At 43.2% G+C, this 15,429-nt stretch overlaps 1 long non-coding RNA gene across 1 annotated transcript in view; it reads left to right on the plus strand.

The window, feature by feature from the left end:
* The window catches only part of LOC137423237 (uncharacterized), a 75,139-nt gene extending 59,916 nt beyond the window's left edge, over window positions 1-15,223 (plus strand). The window contains exons 3-5 of the long non-coding RNA XR_013622746.1: window positions 2,501-2,595; window positions 10,348-10,422; window positions 14,725-15,223. This is a non-coding gene — a long non-coding RNA (uncharacterized LOC137423237). The remainder of the gene's footprint in view (window positions 1-2,500; window positions 2,596-10,347; window positions 10,423-14,724) is intronic.
* The last annotated feature ends 206 nt before the right edge of the window (window positions 15,224-15,429 follow it).

Genomic DNA, 15,429 nt, shown 5'->3' on the forward strand with positions numbered 1-15,429 from the left:
AGCTTTGTACTCGTCGAATTATGACGTCATAATTAAGGTACTTATGACATCGTCAACATTTCTTATTCCCCTTAGGAGTTCTTTACAATGACCCTTGTTTCAACTTTTTTCCATTGAGCGGTTTGGGAGATGTAGAGGTGTAACGTTTTCCAAGAAGGCGTCTGTACCCCGTGACATATGACGTCATAAGTATGGAAAAAATAATTCTACAGGCGGAGGCGCTCCTATGGTAAAATTTCATGTCAATCGGGCCAACGGTTGCCGAGAAGATTTTTTAAAATGCAGACATGCACGCCACAAGTCCACACATACGTACTTAACCGAATGCCTAACCCTGATTTTCGCTTCGCGAGCACAGGGTAACAATGTTGTATTGTGTTTTGGTAAGAATGATTGATTTTGTTCATGATGAAATGCACTCATAAAAAAAGAAAGATCTCATGAAATAAATAATCTCTTTATTCCTCAGGTATTTAGAAGTCAATATTGCACAAAAGCACCACAATCATCAAAGCATAAATCCACAGTGAAGGGACATAAACACCCTCCAACTGACATAACCTTGTAGAAACAGGATTGAGTTTCACATGGAAGAATAATTTGTGGCATTAGTAGGTTTGTGACACCCTCCAACTGACATATATACACAAAGAATTAAGTTAAGCACCCCCCCCGTTTTTTTACAACCTCGCACATTACAAGTTTGTTGTCGTCAAAACAGTGTAATATACCCATGATATTGCTATATTTTCTGGAGAAGTGATATTATGGTCACATAAAAACATAACAATCATGCCGTTTTCAATATTTTATTTTGAATAATTTAAGGTGAAATTTTTTGGGAATTTTAGGCATATTTTCACCTCAATTTAAGTATGGAGCTATAGGTCCATCACGGACAGTGTGGATGACGTTTATGTTTTCTAACGTACAGTCATTGTTCTGAGAAGACCTCTAGCGATCTTTGCGTCAATAACGTGTGTAGGACCCACGTGATCGGATCACTGACTCAACCAATCACTTTTTTTCACTTTGATCACTCAATTTCTTCAATGGATAATTGCTAATGTCATACCAATCATTATTTGATCTCACATACCTTAGAATATATGCCAATGTATACATATACACAAAGAATATATATTAGGGGGTGCTTACCTTAATTCGTTGTGTAGGGGTGCTTAACTTAATTCTTTGTGTATAGTTGGACCTACATGGTAAGACCCCTTCAACTTTAATAAAAACTTTGCATCTCTTGAGCATTGAAAAGATTAAATTATGGATGCATTTGACTGCAATTTCCTCAATCCTTACCAGATCAAGGATGGCTAAAGTTTAAATTGTCGTTTTGTGTTTTCAGCCATCTTCCTACCTGGAAATCCATTGTCAATGTGCCAGAAGATCAATCGAGTTGAGACGAGGACTATTTAAAGGCTAAGAGGGGGAAAATGCCAACATCATGCGGGAATGTATTTTCTTTATTTTGAGAATGTGCACCGATTCAATGTTATCTGATCTTGTGCAGCACGTAGATGCCTGTTATTTCATTACTAATGAGACAGCTGTGCAATGATGCAAGGGTGCAAGGAATTAGGGCAGGAATTTGGAATTTTGCCAGGCTACTTGGAAACGCACCTTGGTGGATTGTACAGTGAGTGTGGTGGATATAGCCCTCAGAGGAGCGTGTGTGTGTGTGTGTGTGTGTGTGTGTGTGTGTGTGTGTGTGTGTGTGTGTGTGTGTGTGTGTGTGTGTGTGTGTGTGTGTGTGTGTTAAAATGCAGTGCCTTCAGAAAGTATTCACACCCCTTGATTATTTTTTTTTTCACATTTTGTTGTTACAGCATGAATTTAAAGTGCATTTAATTGAGTTTTTTGTCACTAATCTACACATAATACTCCATAATGGCAAAGTGGAACTTTTTAACATAGATTTTTACAAAATAATTGAAAATGAAAATCTTAACTGCCTTTAGTCAATAATTATTCAACCCCTTTGCTATGACACTCCAAATTGAGCGCAGGTGCATCCAATTTTCTTTGGTCATCCTTGAGATGTCTCTACAGCTTCCACCTGTGGTCAATTCAATTGATTGATCATAATTTAGAAAGAAACACCTTACTACATAAGGTCCCACAGTTGACAGTGCATGTCAGAGCAGAAACCCTACCATGAGGTCCAAGGAACAGTGTGTGGAACACCAAGATAGAATTGTGAGGAGGCATAGATCTGGGGAAAGGTATAAACAAATTTATAGAGTGTTGAAAGTTCCCAAGAGCACAGCGAGCTCCATCATTAGTATATGCAAAGAATAAGGAACTACCCAGACTCTTCCTAGAGCTGGCTATCCGACCAAACTGAGCAACCGGGCAAGAAGGACCTTGGTCAGTGAGGTGACCAAGAACCCATGAACACTGAAGGAGGACATGTTCAGGGAAACCGGACATATGGTCATGGTAACTCCACATATATTGTCTGTCTCTCTCTCTCTCCCTCTCTCAGTTTACAGTGAGATCTCTTGAGTTTCGAAATTCCACCTCATGTATCTCTTGGCAGGGGTACACCACTACTTCCTCCTCAAACTCGACAATGATCAGGTGAAGACTACGTTTAAACAAAGCTATTTGCTTTTTTCATTAATGTATTGAATGTGTATCATTAAATTATTGTATCTTTAAATATAGGGTGCATGAAACAAAGTTGTCATTCACTGATTTATTGTTAATAGTTCACCCGTTCCCTACGGGGGTGGCAGGAAGCGTCATCCCTCTCTGGAATATATATATATATATATATATATATATATATATATATATCTATCTGCAAGCTATATATATCTTCTTCTATATTATTTATTATTATTATTTATATATATAAAAGAAAGTTTTTGTTTGTTTGTCTGCACGCGCTAATCTCCTGAACGGTGAAAGATAGGGGGAAACGTCTGAAACAAAAAATGTCGGGACGGGCCCCGAGAAGGTTATAGGCTAGGTGGCGAGGCCAGTCGAGGCCGCTTCGGCCGGGCTGGGCCCATTTCAGAATTAAAAGCTGAGCTGAATTACAGTAGTCCATCTTCTACGGCCGCGAGTAAAAGCTTAATTATAGTAGCAAATTCATTCAAAAATACCTTAAAATGTCAGGACGGGCCCCGGGAAGGTTATAGGCTATGTGGCGAGGCCGGTCGAGGCCGCCTCGGCCGGGCTGGGCCCATTTCGCAATTAAAAGCTGAGCTGAATTATAGTAGTCAATCTATGGCCGCGAGTAAAAGCTGAATTATAGTAGCAAATTTATTCCAAAAGATCTAAAAATGTTGGGACGGTCCCCGGGAAGGTTATAGGCTAGGTGGCGAGGCCATTCGTGGCTGCTTCGGCCGGGCTGGGCCCATTTCGCAATTAAAAGCTGAGCTGAATTATCGTAGTCAATCTTCTATGGCCGTGAGTAAAAGCTGAATTATAGTAGTAAATTCATTCAAAAAGAACCCGGGCAATGTCGGGTGCTTTCGGCTAGTGTATATACAGTCACGTGAAAAAGTAAGTACACCCATGTAAAGTTTTGACTTTTTCAACATATTTCAACATACAGCTATTTGATCTTCATTTCAAGAATATTGATAGATTAAGGTGATAAAATATAACAAATATCATAAAACTTTAACATTTTGTGGTCAATTGTATAATTTAAATAAACATGAATGTAAATTTCGCATGTGGAAAAAGTAAGTACACCCCTACATTTATCACTACTTCAAATACCTAAAATTAGAATCAGGTGCACCAGCTCAGGTGCAAATGATTAGAACATTGCTAGAGAGGATCTTGGAGGAACCTTTCTTATTTAAACCTCAGACATTTAGTTTGGTTTGCTCCTTGTTGAAGTGTGCGGCGTCACCATGCCTAGATCAAAAGAGCTCTCTGTGGCCTTCAGAACTCTCTGTGCCAGGAGGAAACCTTTGCTGTCCAGATAGAACATCAGGGCAAGACTAAAGTTTGCCAATGAACACCTAGGCAAAGACCAGCACTTCTGGAACAATGTGCTCTGGACAGATGAGTCAAAGGTTGAGCTATTTGGCCACAGTACCAGAAGACATGTTTGGCGAAAACCAAACACAGCATTTGACTCCAAGAACCTGATACCAACTGTAAAAGCATAGTGGTGGAAATATTATGGTTTGGGGCAGCTTTGCTGCATCAGGGCCTGGGCAGCTCACCATCATAGAATCCACTATGAATTCTTCATTGTGCCAGAGGGTGCTTGAGGATCATGTGAGGCCATCTGTCGGAAAGTTGAAGCTCAACTGAAGGTGGACCTTGCAACTTGACAATGACCCTAAACATACCAGTAAATCCATCAAGAAATGGCTGAAAAGAAAGAATTGGAGGGTTCTGGAATGGCCATGTCAAAGCCCGGATATAAATCCCATCGAGATGTTGTGGGGGGATTTGAAACGAGCTGTGCATGCAAGAAACCCCTCAAACATCGCACAGCTGAAAGAATTCTGCATGGAGGAGTGGGCAAAAATTTCTCCCAGTCGATGTCAGAGACTGGTAGACAGTTATAAGAAATGCCTACTTGAGGTTGTTTCTGCTAAAGGGGGCAATACCACCTATTAGAGCCAAGGGTGTACTTACTTTATCCACATGCAAAATTTGCATTTATGTTTATTTAAATTACACAATGGACCACAAAATGTAAATGTTTCATGATATTTGTTATATTATATCACCTTTATCTATCAATATTCTTTATCTATCCATGCTTTATCTATCCGGCGCCGCTTCCGGTCCGGTCTGAAGAGGACGCAGGCGTCACATGCTCGCCGCTTCTTCGACTGGGCCACTGTCTGTGGCTTGCTTTTTTGGTGGTCGTGCGGATTTTTTGGCCATTGAGTCTGCCCTCCGCATAGTCCCGGCTCTGCTCCCTGCTTCGCCTACCCGGCTCCTTCGCCTGCTCGCTGTTTACTCGGGCATGCTCTCGTGGGTTGTGTCCTTCGCAGCGGTGTGGCGGCGGTTTTCCCGCCGTGATCTTGATTTGTAGCGGCGGCGGTTGATTGCCGCTGCATTTCCCGCTTTGCCGTGAGCAACCTTGGCCTCGTGATCGTCTCTTTGCTCCTGTCTGCCCTCTGCTTGGTCCCGACTCTGCTCCTGGCTTCACCTACCTGGCTCCTTCGTTTCCTTGGGCCTGCTCCCGTGCGTTGGGACCATTGTTTCACCTCCTCAACCTTGGCCTCGTGCTCGCCTCTCCGCTCCTGCCTGGCATGGCTCTGCGGTACTCCGCCGCAAGGCTCCTTCTGCTCAATACCCGCTCCACCCCATCATGCATCTCTGCCATCAAATCAAATGGACTCCTCCGACGACCCAGGTACATTCACCGTGGCTCCGGTCGTAAGTTTGTATATGTACAATCAGGTCACTCCATCCCCGTCCTCTGGTCGGCTCAGCGCACTCCCACTCATCGTCCCAGCGCACCTAGTCACGGCAACGCACAAAATCGCACCTCCTGCCTGCGAACCCTGGCTAAATCACCTGAATTCATCCCCGCTGTTCAAAACAACATCAAGCTCACCCTGTTCAACACCCGGTCCCTCAACAACAAATGCCTCATCCTCAACGACTACATCCTGGATTACAAACTGGACTTTCTCTGTCTCACCGAAACCTGGCAACAACCACTGGACTACTACACGCTCAACCTCACCACACCCAATGGATATTCCTACGTCAATAAGCCACGCTCGGAGGGCCGAGGTGGTGGAATTGCCGTTATCCACCGTCAAGACATCAGGACCAGCCTCATCCCCATCGCCTCATCCTCAGCCTTTGAACACCTGGCTTTTAAACTCTCTGGTCGCACGCAGTCAGTCATGGCTGTCGTCTACCGCCCTCCCAAACCACACCCATTATTCCTGTCTGACTTCTCCTACTTTCTGACCCAGCTATGTTCCCTCTCCCCCTCAATCCTCCTCCTTGGTGATTTCAATATCCACATGGACTCCACTGACTCCACAATGACCACTGACTTCACTGATTTACTCACCTGCTTTAACCTCACTCAACATGTCAACTTTCCTACGCATATCCGTGGTCACATTTTGGACCTTGTTTGCTCCACTTGATTAATTTTGCACCATCTCTCTGGCTCCGACCTCACCCTCTCTGACCACTTAGCCATCACTATGACCATCAACATCCCCACCGCAACACCAAGACATTATCGCACTATCAACTTCCGTAAGCTAAACGCTCTTTCACCTACCTCATTCTCATCCACCCTCTCTGAAAAAATGTCCACTTCTCCCTTCATTGACCTCCACACCCCTTCCGACCTCACTGACTACTACAACCACACTCTCTCCTCCTGCCTTGACCAGCTTGCGCCTGTAAAAACCAAAACAGTTTCTTTCACCCATTCTGCTCCCTGGTTTACCCCTGAACTCCGCCTGATGAAAACCAATGCTCGCCAACTTGAAAGACTCCGCAATAAAACAGGTCTCACAGTTCACTCCCAAGCCTACAAGGACCACCTACAACACTACAAAGATGCCCTCTCCCACGCCCGCTCCGCCTACTACTCTCAAATTATCCATTCTGGCTCCGGAAACCCAAAAGCACTCTTCTCGACAATAAACAAACTCCTCCGCCCCCTGGACACCACCACCCAGTCATTCACAGTAGACAACTGCATCTCCTTCCTTTCTTTCTTCCAACGCAAAATTGACAACATCTACAACAGCTTGACCACCGCCGCACCCGCTCCCCCTCCAACCACCTGCCCCCCCCTTATCCTGCCTTCCCCTGTCTCAATTTTCCCCGGTCTCCCCTACTGACCTCTCTGAACTCCTCATAGGAATGAAAACTGCCACCTGCACTCTTGACCCCATCCCCTCCAGCTTTGTCAAGGCCTCCCTCCCTGCTCTCTCTCCACTTATCATTGCAACAATAAACTCCTCCCTGTCTACAGGCATCGTCCCACCATCCCTCAAAATTGCTGCTGTTACCCCCATTCTAAAAAAACCTGGTCGAAACCCTGACACCCTAAACAACTTCAGACCCATCTCCAACCTACCCTTTCTGTCGAAAGTTTTGGAACGCGCTGCAGCCACTCAACTCAAACATCACCTCTCTGCCAATAACCTGTATGAAACATTCCAATCTGGATTCCGCTCCAACCACAGTACTGAAACTGCTCTCCTCAAAATCACCAACGACCTTCTCCTCTCCTCTGACGCTGGCAACCTCAACATTCTCGTCCTCCTCGACCTCAGCGCTGCCTTTGACACCATCAATCACACCATCCTCCTCACCCGACTTGAATCCACCTTTAACGTTACCGGCACTGCCCTCTCTTGGATTAAATCATACCTCTCTGACAGACGCCAGTTCATCTCCATCAATAACTGCAAATCCCCCACTGCTCCCCTCCCCCAAGGTTCAGTTCTTGGCCCCCTCCTCTTCATCCTTTACCTGTCCCCCCTCGGTCACTTAATCCGCCGTCATGGTCTCCAATTCCACTGCTTCGCCGATGACATCCAGCTTTTCATCTCCACCAAGTCCGTCTCCACCGACACCCACTCTATCCTGACAAACTGCATCTCTGTAATAAAATCCTGGCTTCAAATCAACTTCCTCAAACTTAACTGTGATAAATCTGAAATAATCATCATTGGCCCAAAAACGCTCACAAAATCCACCCATAACTTTGCCCTCAACATCGACGGTATCCCAGTATCCACCTCCCCTCTCATCCGGAATCTTGGCATCATCTTTGACCAAACCCTCTCCTTCGACAAATACACTAAACAGATCACAAAGACAGCCTTCTTTCACCTGAAAAACATCGCCCGTCTCCGCTCATCCCTCTCCTCCACGGCTGCAGAAACCCTCATCCACGCCTTCATCACCTCCCGTCTGGACTACTGCAATAGCCTCCTCTATGGTTCACCCTCAACAATCACCAATAAACTCCAATACATTCAGAACTCCGCTGCCCGTCTACTCACCCATTCCCGGACCCGTGACCACATCACCCCCGTCCTTTACAAGCTTCACTGGCTCCCCATCTCCCAGAGAATCCAGTACAAAATCCTCCTCTTGACCTACAAAGCCCTCCATAACCTGGCCCCATCCTACCTGGCTGACCTCCTCTCCAGACACACTCCCACCCGCAACCTCCGCTCTGCTGGTACCAACCTCCTGACCCCCCCCATCCGGACCAAATTCAGATCCTGGGGGGACAGGGCCTTCTCCATCGCTGCTCCCACCCTCTGGAACTCACTACCTCACACCATCAGAGACTCCTCCTCACTCACCACATTCAAAACATCACTCAAGACCCACCTGTTCAGCACTGCATTCGCATTCAACCCACAGCATTTAACCCCTGACTATCACTTCTCCTTCTCCCTCCTTTTGCTTTAAATATTTCCCTCTTGATTCTTGTCTTTTTGCAATTGTTGTTTTCATGTTTTGTTATGCATTATGTTTTGCACTCTGTCAAAGCGCCTTTGGGCTTCATGAAAAGCGCTATACAAAATAAATGAATTATTATTATTATTAATATTGTTGAAATGAAGATCAAATAGCTGTATGTTGAAATATGTTGAAAAAGTCAAAACTTTACATGGGGTGTACTTACTTTTTCACGTGACTGTATATCTATCTATCTATCTATCTATCTATATGTATATATATATATATATATATATATATATATATCTATCTATCTATCTATATATATATATATATATATATATATATATATATATATATATATATATATATATATATATATACATATATATATATAATATCTATCTATATCTATATCTATCTATCTATCTATCTATCTATCTATCTATCTATATACATACATACATACATACATACATACATACATACATACATACATACTAGCTTGGTTCGGCTCGCTGAATTATAGTAGTAAATTCATTCAAAAAGAACCCGGGCAATGTTGGGCAACTTCAGCCTACCCTTTTCCTCTTTCTTTCTCCGCGATATATTCCGCAAGAAATCCGCAATTTGAACTGAACGCCTTTGGAGGTAAAGCTGGCTTTGGCTATCCGTGATTTGCCCGTTATTAACCAAGGGGTAGTCACGCGACAATATATATATTTTTATAAATCCTTAGCACATACATACAGGAGGGGGTTAAGCAATCGGGTGCGTACATGTGCCATGTCTGCATTTTAAAAAATCATTTTCTTGGCAACCGTTGGTCCGAGTGACATGAAAGTAGGAGTGCCTCTGCCTTTAGATTTTTTCGGTGATAATTATGATGTCATATGTCATGAGGTATGGACGCCATCTTGTAAAAACGTTACACCTCTATATCTCCCAAACCGCTTATTGGAAAAAATCGAAACATGGCTCATTGTCAAGCACACCCCATGGGGAATAAGGTATGTTAATGATCATGTCATAGGTGCCTCCATTATGACGCCATGATTCGACAAGTACAACGCTTTATCTGATAAGTATGAAAAAAAAAAATTCCTCTGCAACTGTTCGTCCGATGAGCAGAAATTTTCAGAATATGAGTGGCTCCTCCTGTAGAATTGTCATAATTATCATTATAACGTCATTGGGCACGTGGTACAGGCGCCATCTTGGAAAAATCGAAAAAAGTTGCACCTCTATCTCCGAAACCACTCCATGGAAAAAAATTGAAATATGGTGCAATGTCAAGCACTCCCCTTGGGGAATAAGATATGTTAATGATGATGCCATTGATGCGCTCTCTGTTGTATTGTTTCTGGAAGTTTACTCCACACTTCCTTCTGTTGAAGTATTTTCTCTATATTGATCATTTCCACCCCTTTGTTATCAAACATAATTTTGATGATGTCATTGTGTTTTCTACGATTAACTTATTTAGGTTTCTCTTTGTACATTTTATGATCAATCATGTCCAGAATTGCTTCCATGTGTTGGATTGGGAGTTCCCCTTGATCGTCCTCTTCCATTAATCTGTTCACGATTTGCCAAACTTCTTTCAGTTGTTTTTTAAAGGTATTTATCTTAATTCTGCTGCTGTTAAGTAATGTGCAGATATTGGATTTGTTAAGATCTAACCATTCATTTACGATTTGTTGTGGTGTGTCTATAATTGGACATTTACGTCCATAGTTATGTACTCTGTGTCTCTGAGAGTCTCATGGTAAGGTGTTAAAAACAGACGCGATGATGTTTTGTCCATTTTGCTGTGTATATGTGTTATTAATTCTTTCATTTAATCCATAAGGGTAAGCAGTTCTTAATTCTTCAATACAGAAAAGTTCTCTATGCTGACGCAATTGTGTGATTGTTTTATCTTCCATCCCATTCTTTTTTCAGTCATTTCCGCTTATCTTTTCTGTAACCTGAACACTGAAGCTCGCATGTTCACAATATCCAGAAGTAAAATGATGGGTAAGTAGTGGACAACCAGTAGTTTTATCTGGGTTTTTCATGCCGCTCCTATGTGCATTCATTCCTACATTACATCTCTGCATTGTTTCACCAACATATTGCATCGCACATTTGCTGCAGGTCAATAGGTAAACTATATTTGAGGTTTTACATGTAATTAATTCTTTCGTTTCTTTTAACTTGTTCGATCTAGCCGTTACTGTACAATTAATTATATTTTGTGGTAAATATAAGATATGTTTTGCAATTGCAAATCCCACATTTACGCACTTTGCATTCGGATAAGTGTTCCCCATTGGCTAACCCAGAATGGCCACTTCCTACAGCCTGGATATCTGAGTTAACTACAGCATTACCTTGTCGAGGAACACAAATCCTCTGAGGATGGTTAGTCCCCAGGGAGGCTGGTTCAGCTGGGGACTGCCCTGCTTTACCTTCCATTTTGTTTAATTTCATCACTTTCATACTTTTAAATGTAGTTTAACAAACACATAAAAATCATGTAAATATATATGAAACAGTACAGTGAAATTTCCACCAAAAGACAATGACAAATCAGTGGGAGAAACCTCACCAAAAGAAATGTCAATCATCACACACATCTCGTTTTTTCATTTCTGTTCCTCACAATTCTGTCTCACTCTTATTCTCTCTCACACACACACACACACACACACACACACACACACACACACACACACACACACACACACACACACACACACACACACACACAAACACACATAAACACACATAAACACACATAAACACACATAAACACACATAAACACACATAAACACGCATAAACACACACACACACACACACACATACAGTCACGTGAAAAAGTAAGTACACCCCATGTAAAGTTTTGACTTTTTCAACATATTTCAACATACAGCTATTTGATCTTCATTTCAACAATATTGATAGATAAAGGTGATATAATATAACAAATATGAAACATTTACATTTTGTAGTCCATTGTATAATTTAAATAAACATAAATGCAAATTTCGCATATGGAAAAAGTAAGTACACCCAACATTTATCACTACTTTAAATACCTAAAATTAGAATCCGGTGCACCAACTCAGGTGCAAATGATTAGAACATCGTTAGAGATGATCTTGGAGGAACCTGTCTTATTTAAACCTCAGACATTTATTTTGGTTTGCTCTTTGTTGTTGAAGTGTGCGGCGTCACCATGCCTAGATCAAAAGAGCTCTCTGAGGCCTTCAAAAAGAAGGTTATAGATGCCTACGAGTCTGGGAAGGGATTTAAAAAGATCTCCAAACAATTTGAAATCAATCAATCGACTGTGCGGAAGATCATCTACAAGTGGAGAAGATTCCAAACAACTGCCAACTTGGTCAGGCCAGGCCGCCCCAGCAAGTTCAGTCCGAGAGCAGACCGCAAGATGCTGAAAGCAGTCTCTAAGATCCCCAGAATATCATCACGGGACCTACAGGTAGCTCTTGCCACTGTTGATGTCAAAGTGCACGAGTCTACCATGAGAAAGAGGCTGCACAAATTTGATCTACATGGGAGGTGTGCCAGGAGGAAACCGTTGCTGTCCAGAAAGAACATCAGGGCAAGACTAAAGTTTGCCAATGAACACCTCAGCAAACACCAGCACTTCTGGAACAATGTGCTCTGGACAGATGAGTCAATGGTAGAGCTATTTGGCCATAGTACCAGAAGACATGTTTGGCGAAAACCAAAGACAGTATTTGACCACAAGAACCTGATACCAACTGTAAAGCATGGTGGTGGAAATATTATGGTTTGGGGCAGCTTTGCTGCATCAGGGCCTGGGTAGCTCACCATCATAGAATCCACTATGAATTCTTCATTGTACCAGAGGGTGCTTGAGGATAATGTGAGGCCATCTGTCGGAAGGTTGAAGCTCAACCAAAGGTGGACCTTGCAACATGACAATGACCCTAAACATACCAGTAAATCCATCAAGAAATGGCTGAAAAGAAAGAATTGGAGGGTTCTGGAATGGCCATGTCAAAGCCCGGATCTAAATCCCATCGGATCTAAATCCCATTTTTTTTTTCCTTTTTTTTTGTATACAAGATCGAGGCTCGTGAAAGAGCTAACATGAATCGCACAAAAAGTCAAACCGACACATAAAACACAAAATAAGGGGAGCGGTAGACAAGATGGGGAGCGAAGGGGAGGAAGCACACAAACACAACATTTGAGAGCAGGGACATCGGGAGATGTGTGGGAGGGTGAGGGCCTGGGGGGAGGCAGGATAGGTTCCAGAGGCGGGAGAAAAGAGGAATGAAGGAGTGAAGGTGAGCACAGAGTCTTGATTTTAGCAGTTTAACCATAAGAGGGTTGCAGGCAGATCTTGTGCGACCTGTAGGAATATTTGGGGGACAGAGCCCAGAGAGAGCTGGGGGAACAAGGCCGGAGAGGAAAGAGACTTCCAGGAAAGAAGTTGGAATTTCAAAAAAGTGTATCTAGGGTGAATTAGCGGTGGTAGAAAAGATCAAGGCTTAGGATGGGGGGAGATAAGAGATGGTGGTGAACAGCTGTTTTAAAGACCAGGAGGGAGGAGTGGGATTGAAGGGAGTAGGGGAGTTTATTCCAGAGGCAGGAGAAAAGGGGAATGAAAGAGTGAAGGTGAGCAGTGAGCCTAGATTTTGGCAGTTTAACCATAAGAGGGTTGCTGGCAGATATTGTGCGACCTGTAGGAATATTAGGGGGACAAAGCACAGAGAGAGCTGGGGGAGCAAGGCCGGAGAGGAGTCTGTAAAAGACAGAAAGACCACCAACCTGCCTGCGGTGAGTGAGTGAAAGGCCCTTGGAGTTAGCTTCATCGCAGGAGATTCCATTGATTCTGAAAGCTTTGATTTCAACAGCGTGAAGCCGAGCTAGGTGTGAGGTAGGAGCACTGGCCCAGAGGGGGGGGGGAACAGTATCCATTGAGCTGCAGATGAAAGCCTTGTATGTGGTGAGGAGCTCAGGTGTGCCAAGGAAGGACTTCGCACGACGGAGGATGCCCAGTCGGCGACTGGCTTTGGAGGCCAGCTTGGAAATGTGGTTTTCCCAAGAAAGATCCTGGCAGATAGTGAGACCCAAAAGCTTGAGCGACAGAACTTCTTGGAGAGGATTGTTGAGAAACTTTATGGGAGGGTTTTCCAGTCGGTCTTTTCAGAGAGACATTGTAAGAGTGTGAGATTTGTCAGGATTGAAAGACATGTTCCACTTGTTTGACCAGTCTGTGATTTTGTCCAGGTCTGCAGAGAGTGAGGAGGCTGCAGACTGCCGATCTGAGGGATGAGGAATGGAGCGGCAGAGAGTGGTCATCAGCAAAGAGATAGAGAGGATTTTCCAGAGACGGAGAGATCATTGATGAAGACCAGAAATAGCACAGGGCCCAGAACACTACTTTGGGGAACTCCAGCCAGAACAGGAAGGGAAGATGAGAGAAATCCATTCAGGGCCACACGTTGCCTATGACCAGAGAGGAAGTCCGCAAGCCATGAGTGGAGATTTCCATGGATACCATAGGAGGAGAGTTTGGTGAGCAGAGCTGGGTGCCAGACCATATCGAAGGCACATGATATGTCAAGGGAGACAGCTCTGATTTCCTGTTTGGCATTGAGGACCTCCATCCATTGTTGAGACAGCAGAAGCAACATGTCCAGAGTAGAATGACCTCGTCTGAATCCAAATTAATGATCAGAGATCAAGCCATTGGAGAAGAGGAAGGATTTGATATCCGAAGCAATGATGGAATCCATGACTTTGTGATATTATTAGCACAGTAATAGTATTGTTTTATAATAACATTAATATTGTGATATTATATTTGGTGTTGTTGCTTTTGTTATATTTTTGTTATCAGAAGCGGCCTTTGGAAAACGTCACAATAAAGCTGTCTTAACACGGATATACACCTCAACACGCAAGTCCATTGGCAGGGAAAACCCCTTTAGGGTAATGGGAGGGGAAGCTAAATCGCTACAACCTCCATCGTGTCACCCAGTACTACTCATGTCACTTTTGGTTGAGATTGGATAAGTAACGATTTGAATGTATAATCACAGTCAAATATAATCAGACAGACACCAAATTGTGTATTCTAGTATGACGTAATGACACTGGAATATAACACCCTCCCCTCCCTCCTGTAGCACTATGTAACTCTTGGACATATACCACCCCTACACCTCCTCCCAACTCCCCCCATGCATTATGTAATTTTTGAATGGCCCCTGAAGTCCATTTAGACTTCCTCGCAGCTTCATCTCAACTATAATTCGATATTTCTTTTCCACAGGTCTACAAGATGAAGGCGATGTTTGCTGACTTCCAAGCAGATGGGAGATGAGCTCAGGCAAATAATAGAATGAATAGAGCATACATTTTGTGAAACACAACATGGCGTCTTTGGATTGAATCCTAATGTTGATAAGATAAAATTAGTATTGCATCAACAAATATTGAGGAGCTTTCTTTTTGATTTGACTTGAAGTGGCTCTCTTCAGGAATCACGTTAAAATAAGGTTTTGGCAACGCAACAATATACAGCTTGGGTTCTAAAAACACCATGAGTATATTGCTAGATTGAAGCAAGGATATGCTTAATACTTGAGAGCATATTCAAACTCTACTCTGATTGGCTGAAATGGAATTAGGCAGGCATACGGTATGGGGTTAATTCACCGCACATTCCCAGTGCACAACAACTGATGGTCATTTCCACATTTGACCAGTTGCAGGTTACAGTATCTTACTCATCTCTAGTGTTGATATAAACTGGCATTGAATGAACTAGGGCATTGCCCGTACTATATCTATATCTAAAATTATATCCCCCCCCCTCTATTTACATGAAATGGTTTGGTCCATTCGCAAAGCCAAAGCGAACGGCGAACGGCTTGCGAGTACAGTGACAATCCCCCCCCTCTATTTACATGAAATGGTTTGGTCCAAAGCGAACGGCTTCCGGAGTTTGGTAAAGCAATCGCCATCGCGTGCACAA

Source organism: Myxine glutinosa, chromosome 3 (genome assembly GCF_964187855.1).
Source record: "Myxine glutinosa chromosome 3, kmMyxGlut1.1, whole genome shotgun sequence".
NCBI lineage: Eukaryota > Metazoa > Chordata > Myxini > Myxiniformes > Myxinidae > Myxine > Myxine glutinosa.